This window comes from Trachurus japonicus, chromosome 9 (assembly GCF_045865225.1).
Source record: "Trachurus japonicus isolate A0001 chromosome 9, Traja_1.0".
Lineage (NCBI taxonomy): Eukaryota > Metazoa > Chordata > Actinopteri > Carangiformes > Carangidae > Trachurus > Trachurus japonicus.
In genome coordinates this window covers 15,633,905-15,652,645 of record NC_140915.1, presented here as the reverse complement: position 1 = coordinate 15,652,645, position 18,741 = coordinate 15,633,905, and the positions used below count along the sequence as shown (strand labels likewise).

The 18,741-nt window shown below is 42.3% G+C and overlaps 2 protein-coding genes across 2 annotated transcripts in view; both read left to right on the top strand.

Moving 5' to 3' along the window:
• Window positions 1–18,741, top strand: part of LOC146981176 (nuclear factor 7, brain-like) — a 454,853-nt gene that overhangs the window by 191,476 nt on the left and 244,636 nt on the right. The window lies entirely within an intron of this gene.
• Window positions 6,302–18,741, top strand: part of hs3st1l2 (heparan sulfate (glucosamine) 3-O-sulfotransferase 1-like 2) — a 33,939-nt gene continuing 21,499 nt past the window's right edge. Inside the window, exon 1 of the mRNA XM_085786153.1 lies at window positions 6,302–6,641. The gene's annotated coding sequence lies outside the window, so the exon portion shown is untranslated. The remainder of the gene's footprint in view (window positions 6,642–18,741) is intronic.

The window sequence follows — 18,741 nt, the reverse complement described above, 5'->3', positions numbered from 1 at the left end:
TGCTTCCTTGTTTTAAAAACAACAACGCCCATGAGAGCAGGGCGGGTGAAGAAAGACGACGAGCTGAAGGACTCTGCAGAGGAGACTGATAAGTAACTGTGATCGAGAGCTAACCAACAAATCACAACGTGCAGAGTTTGATCTGATCTCATTTCCTCTGTCTTGCACACCTTGATCTTTGAACAGTCTCAACTGCTGACTCACACTTTTTCTTTTAAATGTCACCAAATTTGCATTATTAATATTGAATGATGAAAAATTTCATCACTTTTAAATGCTGCTTTGTTTTGTTTTGTTTTGTTTTTTGGCGTTTGACAGGCTGCAGCAAAATGATCAAACAAAGTGGAGCCTCTTTATTGACGGCTGAGAAATATCACTTCGTTTTACATCACTTCACTTCGCTCTTGCTCAACTTATAAAAACACTCGGATAGTTTTAAGCATCGCTGGATGATGCCGTTCCGGCAGGTTTCCCTCCCACCCTGCACACCTCTCTCCTCCTCCTCCTTCCTCCTCCTCCTCCTCCTCTTCTTCCTCTTCCTCCTCTGTGGAGATGTACAGTCAGAGTGCAGGGCGCTGTAGTCGGAGGGGCTGCTTCCTGTCCTGCATTATTAATACCTGATGTTCACAGTTGACCTGGCGCTCACACACTCCTCGCCAGGCCATGAAGTTAGGAATGTGTGTTTGTCTGTGTAGCAGACAGGAGGAGGAGGAGGAGGGTGAAGCTCGTGCTTCAGCGCGGACACCCTGCATCCAGTCCGTTGTGTTAAAACGTCTCTTTTTTGAGAAGAAAATTGCTCCTAAATTGCTTTAATCCTCACCAAGGCCTCGTAGGGCGTGTGTGTGTGTGTGTGTGTGTGTGTGTGTGTGTGTGTGTGTGAGGTGCTACGCCGCTAATAGCTGTTAGCGCTAGTCGATAAGCTTTGCAATTTGTTCTCGATAATCTGCCTTAGTTTGGCGAGAATTTGCGGCTCATTACTTCCTTTTTAAATGAGACTCGGTTTTTATCCAAATACTCAGCCACCGGAGAAAGCGCCGGGATGTAATATAGATAATTTGGCCCCCGAAAAAAAAAAAAAAAAAAAGGAACAAACAGAGCGGGAGTGGGGGAATGAGCGATCCGTCAGAAAGCCCTTTGAGAAAACTTCACTGACAACCATATAATGAGCCTGTGTGAGGATCTCCCACCATTTTATTGTGTCTTTATCTCCTCTCGCTCCCTCTCTCTAAAATCGGGAGGGTGAAAAGAAGAAGAAAAGAAAATAAGGGGCCGCAGGTTCGGAGCAAATTACCCATGCTTATTTATTCAGGGATGTCGCCTCATAGAGCAGCCAACCCCCTGGGTTTTCTCACAGGCCCGAGCGAGCGCCAAATCACTTTGTAGCTTCAGGAGGTGAGAGAAAAACGACAAAGGATGGAGAAGAAGAGGAAGAAGAAGGAGGAGGAAAAGAGAAAGGTGGAGTTTTCCAAGAAGTGATGGAGAGGTCAGAGTCGGGCAGACAGAGGTCAAGAGAGAGAGAGACGGGAGAGGAACGTAGTTTTATCTGAGGTGTGGTGGTGGTTTCAGCCAAATGTTCATTTTTCACCTGATTATCGCTCACATTTCTACATATTCTCGTATATTACATTAATAAATGAACCAATAAACATCAGGAGAAGACAGAAGATGCAGTTACACTAAAATAACTATCCGTTATTAAACAAAAACATTCTCATACTACGTTTCTTTTCTTTTAGGTTTTAGCATTTTTAGCTTCATGCTAGGAGCTCAGAGGACGATTCAAAGGTTACACAGACACACAAACACCAGGCGACCTGTGTTTTGATCAACAATGTGGCCTTTAAACATAAACACACACTCACACAGTATAGACAAACACATACACACTATGAAATTAATGCATATCGCGCTAAAACTTGATTTTAGTGTCTGAATCTGCAAATCTAGGGGGTTCAGTGGTATGAGGAACCTTTGTGTTGCACATATACACACATACACTTGATCAGAGCAGCAGATGAGAATGAAAGTTAACTCGAGCCTCAGAGGGAGGGAAACCAGGAGGAAGGAGGAGGAGGAGGAGGAGGAGAAGGAGGGAGGAGGGAGGAGGGGCTGGCTGAGCGTCTCCCTGGGGTCTCGGAGGGAGAGGAAGATGGCTCGCTGAGTGCCACCCCCCGCAGAGAAACTCAACAGGGGGTCAGCTTTTTGTTTTGGAGAGAGAGAGAGAGAGAAAAGCTCCTCGGCACCGTCGGCAGGAACACGGTGATAACAGAGACTCAAACACTCCACCATTCAGCTGGAGGAGCAGCTTTGTTCACAGAGAAGGAGGAGGAGGAGGAGGAGGAGGAGGAGGGGGTCCCTTTAATTCAGCTACTCATCTCCCACCCCCACGGTCACACACACAAACAACCACATACAAATATATACATATTATACAGTCTACATGTAAGCAAAAAGGACAGTGACATGTTTCCTGTTGTTCTGGCTCTGTCCGATAAGAAGTGGAAGTGAAACAATAAAAATAAATCAATTAAAAAACTGAAGAACAAAAACCTCCACCACAAAGTGAATTGAAACAGTGAATCGGTGAATAAATCATGAACATGAAGCGAATGATTTAAACATTTAAACTCAAGTTTCCGCTAAAGAGGCGACGAGAACATCAGTCCTGTGAGCTGAGTGGAGACGTGGTGGTGAGGAGGAAGAGGAGGAAGAGGTTGTAATGCATCAATCTCCATTGTCTGCGGTTTAAACTCACACTCTTTTAATTATCATCATCTTCTTCCTGCTTCGCCCACAAATGGAAAATAATTGTTTATGTGACCTCTTTAGACTGAGCTGAGGCCATGAGGTCACCGTCCAGTGGATCGGTTTGTCTGCAGGACTTCGAGAGTGGAGCAGTGGAGCCGAGGTCAGACTGAACAAAATTTTAATATGATATGAGAGGAATTTTATAAGAATGCACATTAAAGCAGAAGTAAGTGATATATTTGTGTTAATATAAATCTTAAATAGTTATATCTTCCGACAGCAATCACTTACATAGAGTGTTTGGACTGAAACACGGGTCTGTCAGTCACTCTGCTCTGCTTTGAGCCGAGGAGAAAACATTTATCGTATCCTACAGTTTTTATCCAATGAGGAGAGAGAACGGCATGCAGGGCTGTGTGTGCAGCCAAGGAACGCCGTGAATGTGGTGACGTAGGGACGAGGACTGTTATGGTGCGTTCAAGGAAACTCGTATTTTTCCGACCGTGAAGTGGTACCAGTTCGATCTGGTACGAGTTACGAGTGGCCGTTATAGTGACTTTCACGGTAAAACAGGGAAAACACGAGTGGGTTGCCTGGAACGCTACAAAGTCGTAAGTTGTGACTTGAAGCTGTAATTTACGATTTCAAAAGCCTGCCTGGAACGCAGCATTAGCGAAAACGACCGGACCACTTACTTCTGCTTTAAGTAAGAATATTTTTATGCATTTAAAAAAAAAAGATATATATTCCTCTTTTTTTTTTTTAATTAGCCGTCAGAGCTCAATGTAAGATAAGAAAACACATGCAAGTACACAAACAATGACTTCACAACTTTGACAAAACATGAGCCGCAAAAACTCACAACATAAAGGAAGTGTTTCCAGTGAAACGCACGGCCCACTTTTATTCAATGCATCTTGACTTTAGAAGTTGTGAGAGTTTGTTTGGTTTATGTTTTTGTTGCATTAGTGTCACATGATTCAAATATGAACCGTTAGCTTAGCATTAGTCTTTAGCGAGCCGCGTCTGTCTCTTTTCTGTGTCCCCAGAAACAATGACATTGTTTTTCCGTTGTTTACTGAATTTGTAACACATTCATGTGACCAAAGGCTTCGTAAAAAACCTGAAGAAAGACGAGGAGCAAGTTATTTTTTATATATACAGTATATGTATATAGATTTATTCTTTCATGCGTGCATCATTTTGAAATTATATCAAACTGTTGCAGTTCAAACATCATCAATCAGGTCATAAACTGGTGTTTTTTTAAATTGCTTGATTGCTAGCATGAAGCTACAAAAATGGACATGTCTACTTCTAAAACCTGATTATTGCAAATGTTTTTATTATCTTAATGAAAATAAGAAAATAGTAAGAGGCTGTCTGTTGTTGGATTGCTAGGCGGTTTGAAGCTAATGCTATTCAGGCACCTTTGGATCTCAGTTTTAAACTCACTTTTTCAATATTTAACTTAGACCGCCAACTTTCCTGTTGACATTCATTTATGCTCTGCCAGTTTGTTTTTAAATTGTCAACAGATGCACACTGTCTGTGTATCCACAGCTTCAGACCACAGCGCTCCACGAATGAACCACACTGTTGCACTACACACATACACACACACATACACACACACACACACACACACACACACACACACACACACACACACACACACTGTCGTTAATTTCACTCACATACACAATGTTGCTGCAGGAAATACTCAAAAGAGTAAATGTGGTTCAATCCAGTGTTAAAAATACTCCTCTCCCTCCCCAAAAAACACACTTTTCCTCCTGTTTGACCAACATGTAACTGTAGTTAATAAAAAACGACAGTTCCCAGCTGTTTTAGGGAATAGCCTAATATAGCTTTTTGATAAGAGGAAACTACAGTAGGCTACACACACTCATAAAGTATTGAAAGACTGATGATAAGAAACAGACAATGACCGACTTTCACTTTATAATATTTGCAGCAGCATTTCCAGAAACACTAAATATGGATGTGTTGTGTTGTTGTTACGCTGATATAAAAAACTGAGGCTTTTTGCCACCGCAGCACAAAACTCATCGTACGGGGACCGGGGTGAACGTGAGGTTAAGGCACTCATTTTACAGCTCTGAGCATGTTTGAGTTTGTTTTATATATATTTATTATTCTGTGAACAGTGCGACTTCTATTCTCCCCTCGTACCCTTCGGGGTGTTGTGTATTATTATTTTTTTTTAAAAAGGGGGTCACACCCAGGAATTAAAGCCGAGACTCTGAGCGTTAACCTCATTCTCACCGATTGGTTTCAAGTGTTTTTTGTCGCAGCGTCTGAACACGCTTCATATTAACCCTAACCTCCCACCTGCACCCCCTCCCCTCCCCTCTGCCCAGACTCCTGAGGAGCAGTTTAATGTGGATGTAGAGCAGATTAGCAGGCTAAAGCTAAATTCTGTAATCGCTGTGATGGGCTTAAACAAAAAAAACTGAGTAGGGGTCTGCTCAAGGTTAAACTGACTGCTGTCTTTTTCAATCGGCCGTCAGTGTTCAGTCAGGCGCTCATCTTTTCTCTTTCCTGCTTAATTTATTCCGTGATGTTGCCGTATTGATTCATTCGACGGCACGGAAAAACACATGTGTGGCAGTTTTCACACGACATACCGTTGGTCAAATATTAAAGGGAATTCATTAATCTTCTCAGGACTTGTTTCTAATTCTTGAAACACATGAACGACGACAGGTTGATTTAACGTTTTTCTCTTTACTCTTTAATAATAATAATAATACATTTTATTTATAAGCGCTTTTCCAAAAGCTCAAAGACACTTTACATACAATAAATGCAGTTAAGAACACAAGACATTCAATTAAAAGCAGCAAAAAGTTAGTCTGAAACCTTGATCCAACATGAACAAAAAAAAAAAACATATAAACCATAAAAGTTGCACTTGACAAACAGTGCGTCCCTGAACCGATGTGAAAAGTGAACACATTCCTTTCTTTTTCTTTTTTTTTTTCCTCCCACGCTGCCTCAATTAAACAAAGTTCAAAGGAAAAAAAGAGAAAACGTGGACGGTTCAGAAAGATTAAATATCTTTAATACAAAAACAGAAAAAAGCAAAACAGCTTCCACAGAGAAACCATCAGACACACACACGGGTTGTTTAGTTGCCTTTGTGCTCAGCTCTCTGTAACTTATTTATGATACAGCGCCGGACTGCACAGAGAGAGGGATGATATGAGGAGGGAAGACAACAAAAGAAGAGGTTAAAAACTGAGAAATGGAGCGAGGGATCAGTTAAAGAGAGAGGAGAGAGAGAAGAGGAGGAAAGAGGAGGAAAGAGAGAGGAAAGGGAGAGAAAGCGCTTCAAGGTGAGCAGACGAGGGAAAAGAAAAGAATCTGATGGGAGTGAAATTAGAAAGACAAGAAGGAGGAGAAAGAGAGTGAGGAGGAGGAAGGAGGAGGAGAGGGAGAGGGGTGTTTCCCTCAGGCAGAGATGAGTCTGTGTGAACTAATCTCTCTCTCTCTCTCTCTCTCTCTCTCTCTCTCACACACACACACACACACACACAGACACACACACACTCCCTCCCTCTCTCCCTCTATCTCCCAGTCACTCAGTCAGTTGCAACAACACGCTCAGCGAGGTCGGCAGCACAAAGCAGAGCCGCTCTCTCTCTCACACACAGGCTGCACACTCATCACACACACACACACCTCACACACACACACACACACACACACACACACACCTCCTCAGCGACGCCCCGGGAAGCTGAAGCACAGGAAAGAAAGACAGAAAGAGGCAAAGGAAGGAAGGAAGGAGGGAGGAAACAGGAGAACGGGACCAGAGACAAGAAGAAGACGCTCACAGGACATAAAGATAAACCTCAGTCAGTCAGGTAAGACCTCTCCTTCTCTCCTTCTCTCTTTCTCTTTTTCATCTTTTACACTCCTTGCTCATCCGCTCTGGAAACCGCTGCTGCTCCGTGTGCATCATCACACACACAGACACACAGACACACACACACCTGGCAGATAGCGGTCCGACTCCCACTGCACCTGCAGAGTTAACCTCACCTCAGCTCACCTCCGCTCTCTAGGAGTTTCTACAGTACGACCTCTCTCCTCCTCGCTCACACAGAGGCGGAGAGAGGATGAGGATGTAAAGTTTGAGCGGCTGTGGAGTCATGAAAGGATAGAAAAGGGTCTGCGTGTGTCTCTGTCTGTCATGTGATGAGGTGAAGGAAGATGAGGAGGTGTTTTGTTGTATGTGAGCGTTTAAACTTGGAAGTCAGAGGGAAGTGAGAGAAGAGAAGTTTCTGTGAAACTCAAAGGCAACGTTGGTTCGACGGCTTCAGTCGCTTGACATTCGGAGAAAAAGCAAACAGTGGAGACTCTTATCTGTCGAAAGCAAAAGTGGGAAATTTTGGTGACATTACAGTAATGGGAAAAACCACAGAGAGAAAGAGAGAGAGTGGGAGGATGTAAAATATTAAACTTCAGCCACGAGAGCAGAGTGTTTGTTTCCAGTTTCAGTCGACAGTCAAACATCGGTGTCGCTCTCTGACCTGAGCTGAGAGGTCACTGTGTCACCGATGTTCGTTTTTGCTCAACTCAGCAAACGAACAAACAAACAAGGCTCTCTAAGGTTTAACCAGGTCTAACCAGCAGCGTGACGCAAGGAAACACAGGAAACGCTCTCATCCTGACATTTGATAACAGCCTTCAAAATAAAGTAGGACTGTGCAATAATGTATGATTTGAAAAAAAAAAGAAAAGAAGTTTACAGCAGCGACAGATCTGACAGAAACAACTTCATGAATTTGACAACACATGTGCTGCAAAAAACTCACAACGCAACAGAAGTGTTTCTCTGTGACACACTTTTGTTCAGTGCTGCTTGTTATGAAGAACAAAAAAAGTGTTAGTTTAAGTGTTAGGGTTTATTATGAAAATCAATACAATCACATGATTCAGATATTATTGTGAGTATCGACCAATAGCTTAGCATTAGTTCTTTTAGCCTGGCCCGTCACTTTTTTTTCTTTTTCTTTTAACACTTTTGTTGTGTTTGGGAGGTTTTTGCAGCTGAATTTGTAGCACTTTTCCCAGTGTTTTGCACCTTCAGGGCCACCATACCGTACTAACCAAACCTTGTTTCACCATATCATATCTTTGTCAGATCATTAAAATGAACTTCCTGTCAAAATCGATCCACAGAATGAATCACAGTTAACGTGGCTCACGTTGAACAAACTTGCGGCAAAGAAACACGTCCTCATGACTAATTGGTTACGTGCTTCTGCACCGTGAGAAACAGATACCTGATCTGGAGAACTCTGGAGAACTGAACCGACCAGGACCAGGTTCAAGTCCAGGTCCAGGTCCAGGTCGGAGCGACTGCGTGTTTTGTGTTTTGTGTTTTTTGACCTTCACCGTGTTTACAAAGAGTTGATATGAGCAGGAGAGAGAGATAGTAAGAGACAGAGAGAGTAAAGGAATGAATGGGGTTATTGTGTGGCTTGTGTGTGTGTGTGTGTGTGTGTGTGTGTGTGTGTACTGAATGAAGGGGTGTGTGTGTGTGTGTGTGTGTGTGTGTGTTTTGTGTGCGTCAAAACAAACTGTGAGCAATCAGTGTCATGTGAGAGGTTAACGTTACACCGAGACGTGGCACGACCTGCAACACACACAGACAGATTAACTAGGAGCAGCTCAGAGGCAGCAATTATCTACAAAGTGAGGAGGAGGAGGAGAAGAAGAGAGATTCTGTCGTTAGTCTGCGGTTTCTTGTTTTAACGAGTAGAAGAAGAAGAAGAAGAGGTGGGCGGTGACATCATCACACACAAAAATAGTGGAAATGTAACATCAAAGACGTCGAAAACAATAAAAAAAGATGATGAAATTAAAGGGATAGTTCAACATTTTGGCAAATTGGCCCATTGCCATAATCGCTATAGTCATAGCAGTAGGTTCATTACCTTTAATTGTCGGTGTAAGCTATTTTCAGTACGGCGGAGCGCAGCAGCAGGCTGCTCAGAGCTACGCTATGGAGGCTAAGGGAATTTCTTGGTTTCCCTCATTAAACTCATCAAATTCAACATCCCAAAACTCCACAGCGCTTTTGTAGACAAGTTGTGAGCTGCACAACCACCACGCTATGAGATAATGACGGAACGATACGAAACGGAGCCGTTTTCGAGGTAAATACAGGGTAAATACGGAGACTGCTTGCTGAAAAACTGTCCCTGAACGCAACGCGCATCAGCGGTTTTGTATGAATTTACCTCGAAAACGGCTCCGTTTCGTATCGTTCCGTCATTATCTCATAGCGTGGTGGTTGTGCAGGTCACAACTTGTCTACAAAAGCGCTGTGGAGTTTTGGGATGTTGAATTTGATGAGTTTAATGAGGGAAACCAAGAAATTCCGTTAGCCTCCATAGCGTAGCTCTGAGCAGCCAGCTGCTGCGCTCCGCCGTACTGAAAATATCTTACACCTACAATTAAAGGTAACGAACCTACTGCTATGACTATAGCGATTATGGCAATGGGCCAATTTGCCAAAATGTTGAACTATCCCTTTAAGTATTTATGGTGTATGTGATACTGATACGTTTGGTTGGATATTTCGTTTTTATGCTGATGACGACGTACCGTACCATAAAGAAAACGTGCAGCAGCTTGTTGTGCGTTTTGTTTCTAGGCGACACCTAGTGGCCGTAGTGATAATGGCAGGAGACTGGAGCGGATGGAGAAGTGCGGTGACGTAGCGTAAAGAAGAGACATTTAAAGTCCATGCTAGAAGAAACAAAGGAAAAACATAGGAATACAGTATAGTGATCATGGATATAATAATCAACCGCTTATATGGATCAAAAGGCTTGGGACAGAATCATTTCTACACAAATGCTGTTTAAATATTTCGTTTATAGTAGTTAATCTCGACTTTCTATCGACTGCGTCTTGTATTTCTATCGAAGGAAAAGTTATTTCGGGATATACTGTATATCATTAAGTTTTATCGCCCAGCCCGACACTGATATATTGCCCGTTCATTCATGAGAAATCATACAGTAACACTCTCTAACAAACGTGTCACGTGAGTTAAACGGCTGCTTTGTGTTGAAATGTGTTGAAAACGACGCTGTGATCCGTAATCGACGAGAGGGTCAAAAAAAGAGAGCGAGACGATGTGGCCGTAGCCGCCGTGATATGACGACCCCGCTGTTCCATTACATTTCTTTCATTGACAAACTATACAAATGGCATTTAGATGATGTTCTGCATAAAAAATAAAGTGAAATAATAATAAAAAATCGGTTATAGTGCTCACATTGACTCTGGACCCACGTGATCACTATAGTAAGCGGTTTCCACTGAATCACATTTGATTCCCACGTTAAAATCTGAGTTTCTGTTGTTCGACCAATTAGAGTTGCTGATTAATCTCGTGTGCACGTGTTTGGACTGTTGGAGGAGGTCGGAGACAAACACTGAAAGGCGTCAGACCTTCTTGCTGCTGTGTGTTAACCACCGGGCCACCACGCCGCCCATGCACAGAGGATGTTCAGTGTATAGAGGAAATGCACACCCTAAGGTCGATTCATGATGTTTTCCTGAATCAAACAAAGACGTGACAGTTATTATAGTAACAACTGGTGACAAACGGTGGGTACTCTTGTAAACATGGCAACCAAGGGACCATTTTTTCCCCCCATGTCCATATCAGACGGTAAAAAAAACCAAAAACTAACTGTAGCTATAGGTCAGATTGGAGAACAGGACGTCCAACAGAAACTCAAGTATTTTTCTTGTTAATGATGTTACGGTTACGTGAAGTGCCCTATAATGTTCTGATATCATCCTGTCACTACACATGTGCAATATAATGCTGGAAAAAGCAAAAGAAAGCAAGAATATATTAATAGTTTTACATGTAGCTCATTCAGTGTGAACAGTTTTCACTCCCTTCACTCTGGAGGACGTATCTGTCACTTCCTGTCACCAACTAGTCACTAATTGTATCTGAGGTGTTACAAGAAACAACAGTTTTTGAGCAGTGAGCGTGAAATGAAACTGTAAAGCTGCAGGTCAAAAAAACAAAATGATGAGCTAAAGTTGCTAAAAATAGAAGCTACAGAGAATGAGAAGATGATTCATCTCTCCAGGTTACCGCTCTCATTTAACATGCATTTATGATACAGTATGAAGGCACTCGATCATGAAAAGTTACGGAAAATAACTTTTTGTGTTGAAAAAAAAAACAGAACCTGAAAATCCTTCCTGAAAACAAAATTTCCATCTTTGCACTAAAGTGATGCCGTTGCAACACGAATAAGTCAAATCCCCTTTAAACATTTTTCTGTCTCGAACGTTTCACATGATTAAATCCAAAGACGCCAAATTCAGGAAAGCAGCTTCTTAACTGTCTCCTGGGAGGAAATCAAAAATAAAATGTCTTTACACACACACACACACACACACACATGCATTATTTATTTATCACAGCATAAATGAGTTGTGGAAGTTGACTTATATTAACGCTCCGCTCCAGAGAGGGAGTTAAAATGTTGCACTAAAAAAAAAAAAAGCCAAAACAAAAACAGGATCAAACTGCCAAAGCAATTAAAAGCAGAGACATTAAACAGGCAAATCAATTACAGAGCGATTACAACATAAAACACCGGCGATAAAGTGCAGACAAGCAAAACAGCAGCGATAAACATCCCACCTTAAACTGATTTTATGGTTTTTAAGGGCTTTTCTTTTTCCTGTGTGTAGCTATACCTCCAAACTGAATCAATTTGATTTCCTCCCCCCTCACCAAGAGAGAGAGAGAAAAAAAACTGATTAAGATTACAGTGCGTACTTAGTGAAGCTTTATGCTTTAGCTGCCAGAGCTTCACAGCTACAAATCCGTGTTCAGACAAAAAAAAAAAAAGAAAAAAAAAATCCCAATTCTGCAGAGATTGAGTCGATGCCCCACGGCCACTGTGCTCAGATACGTTTTTCTGTTCAAATGAAAAAAACACAAAGTGAAAGTGTGGAGAAGAGGGAGGAAGAGGAAGAATTAGGAAGAGAATGAACAAAGTTCGATGGAAATTTGGCGAGACAGCGAGAGAGCAGCGGCGATTTGGATCAAAAGGGAAATGGAGGGTTTTTTTTTAGTTTTTTTATAGTAAATTAGGAACATGGGGCAATTTGAGAGCGTGATAAGGGCCTGAGAGCGACAATGACAAAGACGTTGTGTCAAAATGTAGGGGCGGAGGTTTCACAACGTGCATGTGCGTGTGTTTGTAGGTGTGCATGTGTGTGTGTGTGTGTGTGTGTGTGTGATGGTCTCTGCCACCTTGGTAGCAAAGTACATTATGGCTGTTTGGGCACATTAAGGGGCATTAGCTGGTGGAGCAGCCCTGAATAATGCATGGCCTTTATTTATGAGCAGAGTGCATACGTCCTCTGAAGCGCACTGAACCAGGACGCACACACACACACACACACACACACATACACACAGACAGACACACACTTATACACACTCACAAAAAGTCCTCCCTTTTTCACTCAATCTGTCATATGCTCATAAAAATCACAAAATTTGGCGACGTGCACATGCATAAATTTGACTGAGTGCAACTACGTGCATGTGTTTATGTTTATGTGTGTGGTTTTGTGTGTGTGTGTGTGTGTGTGTGTGTGTTTTGTGATTCATTAGACTTGTGTTACCAACAATATCTGTCACACACCTCCAAATTCCCACATCACGACGTTAAAAAAAAAAAAAAAGAGCAGCAGACGGTCGGTGCGCTCTGCTGAGCGGTCGTCAAGTCTAACAGGACGACCAATGAGCCCATTAACGTCACACACTAACACACGCACACACAGAGACACACAGACACACAATGCAGCTCCAACAGAGTCATATTCAAATGACTAACGACAATCAAAACTTTTTCAGAGTCATTTTTATACGATGAGTTTTTGTTCCAATCTGCTCTCGCTGAAATTTCCCGCAGGGCCTGAAGGCATCAGGGTTTTATTTATAACATCTTGAAGGTGATTTAAGGTGGAGGAGGCGCCGCTCATACATAATTTCTAGATTAATACCGCTCTTTAGATCTAGTTCCTGCCAACCAAAATGTAAAAACATCAACTTTTTCTATCTATGTTGAAACAGTTTGGGCTCTGAGATCCGAATGTGAGCTGTTTACCGACACCGTGATGCAGCTCTGTTAAAGGGATAGTTCAACATTTTGGCAAATTGGCCCATTGCCATAATCCCTATAGTCATAGCAGTAGGTTTGTTACCTTTAATTGTCGGTGCAAGATATTTTTAGAACGGCGGAGCAGAGCCGTGAGCTGCTCAGAGCTACGCTATGGAGGCTCATGGGATTTCTTGGTTTCCCTCATCAAACTCATCAAATACACAATCCAACAACTCCAAAACACTCTGGTGGACAAGTTGTGACCTGCACATTCACCACGCTATGAGATAATAACGGAACGTTACCAGACAGAGTTGTTTTAGAGGTAAATGCAGAGACTACTTGCTGAAAAGCTGCCCCCGACGGGAACGTGCATCAGCGGTTTTGCATGAATTTACCTCTAAAACAACTCTGTCTGGTAACGTTCTGTTATTATCTCATAGCGTGGTGAATGTGCAGGTCACAACTTGTCCACCAGAGCGTTTTGGAGTTGTTGGATTGTGTATTTGACGAGTTTGATGAGGGAAACCAAGAAATCCCATGAGCCTCCGTAGCGTAGCGTTGAGCAGCTCTCGGCTCTGCTCCACCGTTCTAAAAATAGCTTGCACCGACAATTAAAGGTAACAAACCTACTGCTATGACTATAGGGATTATGGCAATGGGCCAATTTGCCAAAATGTTGAACTATCCCTTTAATTACGTGACACTGCATCGATCCCTGAAAGGAGTTTTTTTTTTTTTCCTCTTGTTTTGCCCTCCTGCTGCACACGGAGCTCGGAGGCCGCGGGGGTCTGGCAGCGCTTCAGTGTCTAGCTCAAGGGCACATCGGCATAATGAGACGTCTGTCAACACACACACACACACACACACACGGAGGTTTGGGCCAAAGTGTTCAGGCCAGAGGAGGAGGACGAGGATCTCTCCTCTTCCCCTTCATCACTCCACCTGAGTGGAATACAGATGTGGACGGACTTTACAGAAGTGACAGGAAGTCGTGGGAAAGTGTCAAAACGCAGAGAGCAGGAGTTGTAGCTGCACTTAAAGGGATAGTTCAACATTTTGGCAAATTGGCCCATTGCCATAATCCCTATAGTCATAGCAGTAGGTTTGTTACCTTTAATTATCGGTGCAAGCTGTTTTTAGAATGGCGGAGCAGAGCCGTGAGCTGCTCAGAGCTACGCTACGGAGGCTCATGGGATTTCTTGGTTTCCCTCATCAAACTCATCAAATACACAATCCAACAACTCAAACGCTCTGGTGGACAAGTTGTGGCCTGCACATTCACCACACTATGAGATAATAACACAACGTTACGAGACAGAGTTGTTCTAGAGGGAAATGCAGAGACTGCTTGATGAAAAGCTGCCCCCGACGGGAACGCGCATCAGTGGTTTTACATGAATTTACCTCTAAAACAACTGTCTCGTAATGTTGAACTATCCCTTTAAATCAGATTCTCTAACTTTTTTAAATTATGTTTATGAAAAAGAAAAAAGTCTCTGAGTCGTCTCACTTTTGCCAGTGACTGAGGTCAAATACGAATGATAAAACAATCAGCAGCACCTTTCTCACATCTGTCAAACCTCTTCCTCCTCCTGCTGCTGCTGCTGCTGCTGCCTCCTGGTGTCCTGCCAATTAAAATCAATCAACCCAATCTCCCAAGTATCGACCCGCTCTGTACAGTTACAAAATCATTTGACTCGAATCCTGGCTCGCATCCAAGAGTTAAAAAAAAAAAAGAGAGAGAGAGAGAGAATCAAAGCTCAGAGGTCACGGAGGTCAAACAGAAAAGAGTCCGGAGGGAGGAAGAGTTTCATATCTGTGGTGCGACCTTGATGGATTCCAGGCAGTAGGAGGGAGCTGGTGTGTGTATTTGTGTGTGTGTCTGTGTGTGTGTGTGTGTGTGTGTGTGTGTGTGTGTGTGTGTGTGTGTGTGTGTGTGTGTGTGTGTCTGTGTGTCTGTGTGTCTGTGTGTGGGTTAAGTAGGAAGGCAGTAAAGCCATTTAAGAGTCATGAAGTGCTTGGTCAATCAAAACCGCCCCCTGTTACGCACCTCATGTCCTCCTTGTGTGTGTGTGTCTGTGTGTGTCTATGTGTGCATGTGTGCGTGTGTGCATGTGTGTGTGTCAATGCGATGGTGTGTGTGCATGTGTGTGTGTAAAAGTGCATGCCCATGTTTTAGTTGGTGCACATGGGGGGAACAGGGTTTGTGTATTCATGCGGTGCCTGTCAGTGTGAAAGTGTGCATATGTCACATTTGTGTGTGTGTGTGTGTGTGTGTCGGGCCGGTCTGGAGAGTCAGTGGGATACTGGGCTCAAAAAGAGAGACAGAAAGAGACAGAGAGAGAGAGAAAGAAGAAGAAGAAGCACCACCACCACCAGCGGAGCTCAGTGGAAACGACACCAGAGCCGATGCCGCGATTAGAGCTGAATGTGTGCGGCAGCAACACAACAACTTGTTTGTGTGTAAACACGTTGAAGTCAGAGTCGCTTCCTTAATTTGTCTCCGCTGCAGGACTCTGTCCGTTACATCCCTCCTGCTCTGCTTCACTTTCTCTTTTTCTTTTTTCTTTTTTTTGTGGAGACTTCCAGCGTGAACGCGCCCTGAGAGTCAAACTGCACAAACAGCTCAGTTATCTCACAGTTGTGTCTGACAGATGACACACACAGCGTCTCCTAATGATGCACACAACCTCCCCGCTCCGTCCTCCCTCACCTTAATGGTGCTATTGAAAAAAAAGCATTACAAATGGAAAGAAGCAGCAGAAAAATAACACATTAAAGAAAACACGTCGATGTGTAATGGACAGTATCATATAAGTGATGTAAATAATGTATGAGACACGTTAATGAACCTGCCGAGGACAAAGACGTTCACACAAAACTGTATCACACAGATGCAGGAGTACAGTCACTTGACTTCACTCTTTCTCTCCAACACCACATACATACTATATCTCAATCTCATCCACTTATATGTCCTCCAGTCCTCTAATAATTACATAACCAGTCACTTAATGTCAAGTATAAATCCAATAAAGAATAAAAGACGTATTCATTCACAAACTCAAACAGGAGACGACTAAAGTTTTTAACCTCGGCCCGTCCACAAAGAGACGGGTTCAGGAGTATGACCGCAACAGTTTTGTATCGTATCGTTGTTTCATCCACATGTGAGCCTTAAAAATTTACATTTTTTTGAAAACGGGTTCAAGAGTGAACAAATCTTAAAACATCACCTCTGGGTTGTCATGTGTAAAACCAATATGCAACTTGTGTAGCCCTGTCTCTCTAACCTCACAACAACAGCGGCCTATGCTTCTTCTTATTTGAGTTTGTATACCATGTGCGGTAACACTTTATTTTAAGGGGTCCTTGTTCCTGTGTATCTACCTAATTAATTACAGTGTAATTACCTATGTAACCATATGTAATAACATGTACTTACATTGTAAATACATAGTGTATTTTGGTGTACTTACAGGTCCTTGTTACACTTGTAATAAGAAATGCTTGTGCAAAGAGAGAGGCCACTTTGGCATTTCTTATTACAAGTGTAACAAGGACCTGTAAGTACATCAAAATACGCTATGTATTTACAATGTAAGTACATGTTATTACATACGGTTACATAGGTAATTACACTGTAATTAATTAGGTAGATAAACAGGAACAAGGACCCCTTAAAATAAAGTGTTACCCAATGTGCAAACTTTATGTGTGTGCTCCAAGTCTTCTTCTCTGTTTGTGGTGTATTTCTGTGACCTCATACCATGTACTATATGTACTATGTATGTATGTATGTATACTATGTACTATGTACTGTGCTGCGCTTAAAGTGGTTTTCAGTGGTCATTTCAAGAAATGTCTGCGATTCTTGAAACAATGCCGTGTTTATGGAAAACTTTACGGATGAAAAGGACAAAGATGAATCTTTACTGAGTCTGAGTGTTTTTGTTAAAATAACAGCGAGTCACAGTCTGGAAAACGTCCCTTTGTAGACGACCTACAGTCACAGCTTGGTCTGTGTGTGTGTGTGTTGACTTCAGCCGGTCTGGTTTATTACCGTCGCTGTAGGACGACGTTTGGCTGTAACACGACACCAACTGTGGCATCATCTGTAACCTCCCTCCATCCCTCCATCCCTCCATCCCTCACCACAGCTTATCACCTTCTCTCTCTCTTTTTTTTCCATCCTTCCCAATCTCCTCACTTCGATAATCCTCGCTCCCTGGGGTCCTCCGCCCAGGTGAGAAGGATCTAAACCGTGGTTGCCATGGTAAGCTGCCAGCAGGAGCCCAAACACACCTGATGATGCAGGTGCATCTCTCCATCCCTTTCCTCTTCCTTCTCCCTCACTCTTACAGTTTTCTTAATTGCTGAGACACATTTCTTGAAACCTTCCCTCCTTTAGTCTCTAAACTGTAAACACAAAACGCAATTTTCAAACTACATTCACAAAACCTCCGACTCTTCCTGCAAAACCAGACTATTGATCAAACTGTGCTTAAAACCAAACATTGTTGTCAGATCAGACTCTGAGTCAATCAAAATGAAAAACACCACTGAACAGTCATTACACACAACATAGAAAAAAGGAAAACACAACAATCAGATCATAAAGCGGTAGCAATAATATTTACCTTCACAATAGTGAAAATGCATTTTGCAAAACAAAACAAAATTCCTGTTTAGCACTTGTAGTACAGTTTTTCTCAATGGCTAAAACACTAAACCCCATTGTCTAAACCGAATGCCCTTTTGTCAGAACTTTAAGCACTTTTCACCGAGTTAGACACAACTTGCAAACATATTCTCACCCACTAAAACACATTTTGCACTGTGATGCACTCGTTTAAGCACAGGTAGCAAAAGCGAAACTCAATTAAAGCACAGGAGTCTAAAGTTAAACACAGCAACTCAAAACTGATCACACTTGTGGTTAATTATGTGAAGAAACCAGTATAAGCCAGTTTAGGGAGCCTTGGTTGTTGAAGTTTCCCTATGGACAGAAACAATCAGAGAGGCAGAGTACAGTAAGTAAGTCCTGTCCTGACCCAGCACGTCGACATGACGCTGTTGATGAATAACTGTACAGTAGATACTGTACGCACTTTTAAAGTTGTAATGATTCTTGTTTATATTTTTTATTTTTTACTACAAGTGCCAAACAGGAATTTTGTTTTGTTTTGCAAAATTAATTTTCCTTTTGTGAAGGTAAAGATTATTTCTGCAGCTTTATGATCTAATCGTTATGTTTTCCTTTTTTCTATGTTGTGTGTAATGATGACTGTTCAGTGGTGTTTTTCATTTTGATCGACTCGGGGTCTGATTATCTGACAACAATGTTTGGTTTTGAGCACAGTTTGAACTGTTTTGAGGCAAGTTTGGTTTTGCAGGAAGAGTCAGCTGTTTTGTGAATGTAGTTTGAAAATTGTGTTTTGTATTTACAGTTTAGAGAAAAGGATGGAAGGTTTCAAGAAATGTGTTAACTGTAATTTTAGACTCCTGTGCTTTAATCGAGTTTCAGTTTTGCTACCTGTGCTTATTATAATGCAACACAAGTGCATCACAGTGCAAAATGTGTTTTAGTGGGTGAGGATTCAAGTTGTGTCTAACTTGGTGAAAAGTGCTTATGTTAAATTTTCCCTCCAGTTTGTTGTATTTTTTAAAATTTTATTTGGCCTTTGTTTTGTTTTTGTTTTCATTCCTCGTACAGTGTGTAACCCAGAAAGAAAAAACACAGCCCAGGGCCCAGATAATATTTAGGTTCACTGGCCCGTGATGATATTGACCA